This window comes from Vombatus ursinus, unplaced genomic scaffold (genome assembly GCF_900497805.2).
Source record: "Vombatus ursinus unplaced genomic scaffold, bare-nosed wombat genome assembly UNPS02015089.1, whole genome shotgun sequence".
NCBI classification, from domain to species: domain Eukaryota; kingdom Metazoa; phylum Chordata; class Mammalia; order Diprotodontia; family Vombatidae; genus Vombatus; species Vombatus ursinus.
Genome location: NW_020954867.1, coordinates 4,740,953 through 4,745,314, shown reverse-complemented (window position 1 = coordinate 4,745,314; position 4,362 = coordinate 4,740,953).

Here is a 4,362-nt window from a genome sequence, read left to right as displayed (position 1 = left end):
TGTGAGTGTGTAGGAGAAGGGTTATAGTCTGTGGATCCAAAAGGGCTGTGTCAAAGGAGGAAGGATAATGGGATCATAAGGTTTTTCCAGAAGTCTTTTCAGAGAATTTAACTGCATGGGCTATACAACCTGCTCGTCTCAGCTGATGTGGGGAGCAATACATCATACTATGCTCTATTAAAGGTCTCAGTCTCTATATTGGAGTCTTTACTACCATTTGACTCCAAACCTCTATGGGATATGTATGGTAGGGAAAGGCAGCAGTTAGGACATGGGTTTGAGGGTTAACATCTTGATCTTGCCATTACATCAAATTATCATGCTATACTCTTCTCCCTTTTTAATTGCCATACTCTTTAAAAAAAGAGTAATTGATACCTTCTACCTCCAGACTTTCTTACCTCCTCTAAATGTCTAAGATTCTTACAATTTGACTTCCAACCCTACTACTTGCCTGAGACTTCTGTCTCTTAGGTTGCCAGTGATCTCCCAGTCCATGACTGCAGTAGTTTTTGTCGGGTCCTCATCCTCCTTGATTTTTTTTTTTAAGCTTTCAACACTGTTTTCCTCTCCCCTTCCCAACATTCTCTCTTTTTTGACTTTTAAGATGTTGCTCTATTCAGGTTCTTCTTCTTCTGGTTCCTTCTCTTTCTCCTCTTCCTCTTCCTTCTTCTTCTCCTTCTCCTCCTCCTCCTCCTCCTCCTCCTCCTCCTCCTCCTCCTCCTCCTTCTTCTTCTTCTTCTTCTTCTTCTTCTTCTTCTTCTTCATGTAATCTCTTTGAGGTCAGCAAATGGTTGTTAAACATTGTCCACTAAGCCTGGAGGAGATAGAGGTGATGGGAGGATAAGAAAAGGAGCAAAGAGTTGAACCTACAAAGAGACAAGTTTACATTTGATGTAAGGAAACACTAAGCAGCTAGATGGTGCAGAGGATAGAATGCTGGTCCTGGAGTCAAGAATATGCATCTTCCTGAGTTCAAATCTGGCCTCAGACTCTTACTAGCTACATGACCCTGAGCAAGTCATTTAACTCTGCCTTGAATTCCTCATCTGTAAAATGAACTGGAGAAGGAAATGGCAAACCACTCCTGTATCTTTGCCAAGAAAACCCCAAATGAGGTCACAAAGAGTTGGACATGACTGAAATAACTAAACAACAACAAAGGAAAAAACTTCTAAAAATTAAAGCTTACCCAGAGAGTACTGAGCCTCCTTGGAAGGTAATGGATTTCCCTTCACTGTACAAATGTGTATGAGGCTGTATGACCACTTGTCAGACATATCACAGAGAGTTTAGGTGGGTTGAATCAGATGGTCTTTGAGTTCCTATCCAGCTCTGTGACTCTGAGAGTTAAATGAATTTATCCTGAAAGAGAAAAGGATAAACATGATTTAAGGATGATAATAATAATAACGATAATACATTTGGAAATCACTCCTGAAAAACTCACTTGATAGAAAATGATGGTCTTGGGGAACAAACTCCTGAATTCCAGCGTCTAGAGACTAAAAATTGGATTAGATCAGGTGTTCATAGCCTTTTTTTGTATCATGGGTCTCTTTGGCGGTCAGTGAAATCTATGTGCTCCTTGGAATAGTGTTTTTAAATAGTTAAAGGAAATGCTAAATTTCCATTAGAAGTTAATGAAAACAAAGATGTAATAATTGTTTTCCCATCGAAGTGCATGGTCCTCTTTAGACCTATCCATTCTTGGTCCATGCACTCTTGGTTAAGAAACTCCATACTCTCAGGTCTATTCCATTTCAAACATGCTATTCTAAGTTGTCCTACGCTGGTCAGCAAATAACTTCCTATTGTCATCCTGCAAAATGAAGGGTAATATCCCTTTGTACTCATAAACTTTAGGGAGGTATTATTGGGAGGATTACTTTGTCAATGATTGGAGGGAACTTTGTGCTAAGTCAAATTAGACACAGGCTAGCTGTGTGACCCTGGGTGAGTCATTTAACCCTGTTTGCCTCAGTTTCCTCATCTGTAAAATGAGCTGCAGAAGGAAATGGCAAACCTCTCCTATATCTTTGCCTAGAAAATTCCAAATGGGGTCACAAAGAGTTGGACATGATTGAAACAACTGAACAACAACAAAAATCGAATTATAGAATCAGTTTGAACAAAGTTAGCATTCATTTAATAAAGATTGCTTTATCATAATAAAAACCAAAGTATTCTGTTATAGTTGAGGACTGTTGCTTCTAAAGTATTCCAGGCCATTATAACCAGGCTGGATTAAAACACAGAGTAGAATGAATAGAATAGGCAAGAAAGGAGTGGTCCACAGGAAGGCTTTTGTCTTCATTTCTACAGTCAGGCTCAATGAAGAATTTTGTTATTAAACCATCACTTACTGGGGTTTAGCTTTGAAATGAAGGATGAGACAAAAATCCAATAAACACTTTAGGATTTGGAATAAGCACCCTTCTGGGAGTGTTAGAAACTTAACTTCTTTCCAAGACTAATTGCGGGTTTTTAACAGAAAGAAATATTGAGTAAAAATTCCAGCCCCGGCAAGATCTTCTTGGGGGTATTACCATTAGAATAGAGTTTCCCTCAGGGAGGAAGACCACCTAGGCAAAGCAATCAGATTGTCATTGCCTCATCCTCTGGCATCAGGGGTGAGTGCTAATCTGTGTTTTTGAAAAAAATGAAACTGATTTATGAAGGTTTGCATTGTCCTAGCCAAACATCAGATTTTCCTTAGAGGGGGAGATTGGATTCCAGAACATCCTTTAGATGTGGGGGTGGAGGTGAGGCAGTGCTAGGGGTAGGAAGGAGAAGATGAGGAACAACATATTCTTTTCCAGTTGCAGAAAAACAAAACCACCTCCTTGAATGTGGCTGAGGCGTTGATGGTTTCGTCTTCAGAAAACCCCTAAACATAGATAAAGTGCATCAAGTGCCAATTTGAATTTGGCAGGAGGAGTTGGGCTGCAAATGATCTAATTTATCTCAATTCAAATCAGCTTAGCAAATTTGGAAGATGCTGCATGAAAATAGGTAACCTGGGAGTCACAAATACATGAATTTAAAAGTCTTTAAGCAAAAGTGACTTTATAGGACAAATGACTTCCTGCTTCCCCTCCAGCAAACAGCAGCTTAGAAAGCATTGAAGTCCCTGGAGGGAGGCTGGGCAGGGCACTGGGATGGAGGCAAAGTTTTTGCCTTTAAATGCTTGGATGGAAAAATAGAATTACCACCCAAATGCCTCCTTGTCTATAAGAAATTGTCAAATGGCAACAATCCAGCTGAAACACTTGGAGTGGGTAGGAGTATAGAGGCCAAGGTGGGAGAACAGACTCATTAGTCAATAATTATTAGGCATGAATTAAATGCAGGTGTGCATTAAAAAAATAGGAAGGCCATGGGATTGTAGAATGTGTGTGTGTATGTGTGTGGGGGAACATGGGGGGTGACAGGGGAGGGGTAAGAGGATCTGGGAATGCATTGCTATGCCCTGGCAAGATGGCTCTAGTTGGTGCCTATTCTGAGGGTGACAGATTGTGCATCTTGTGAAAGTCACAATGAAGTGTTGTGAGGGAGACAGGCTAAGGCTTTTGGAACACTGCTCACTCTTCTGAGCTCTGTAGTTTCACGATAAAACCTAAATTGGATTGATGTGGTCTCTGTCCCTGTCTCTCTATCTCTGTCTCTCTCAAGTGCTGCTATTTGGGCATGGGCCGTTTCCATGGTAACTAGAACTCAGAAAGCTAAAAGTTAAAGTAACCCTTCAATTAGCTATGGTAATGGGGACTAGAACAGAAAACCCAATTTTAGCCAATTGTTTCCACTTCTCTTCCTGCAGAGACTAAACCAGAGAGGTTAGCTCATAACAAAATTGAGTGATTTGAGTCTTTCTTCCTTTCTGCTGCCTACTTTCTAGTGGAGGTGTTAGTGAATCATGAAAGAACCCCAAGGCCCACAGCAGAAAAGAGAAGGATTGTCCTTCTTTTAATCAGTCCTAGAACACAAACCACAAGCGACTGTAGTTGGAGAAGGAAGGGTTTTCCTTTTTCTATGCTCATGTTCCTCTAGTTTTGTAGCTCATAGTTTTGAATAGCTATGAACTCTGACCCCTCATACACCTATATAAGCTTTTTTCATACCCTTAGATGCTTTTCTATCACAAAGTGATGTTGAGATTTAGCAATCATATGATAAACTTGATCCAAGGAGGCAGATTTTTGGTCTGAAACCTGCAGAAAGACAGTGTGGTTCAGGGGCTAGAGAGAACTTCAGAGGTAGGATGACCAGGGTTCAAATCCTGCCTCTGAAGCCCTGTGATCCTAAGCATGTCACTTAACTCAATGCCTCTGTCAATCCTCTGAGACAATAAATTGCAAAGCA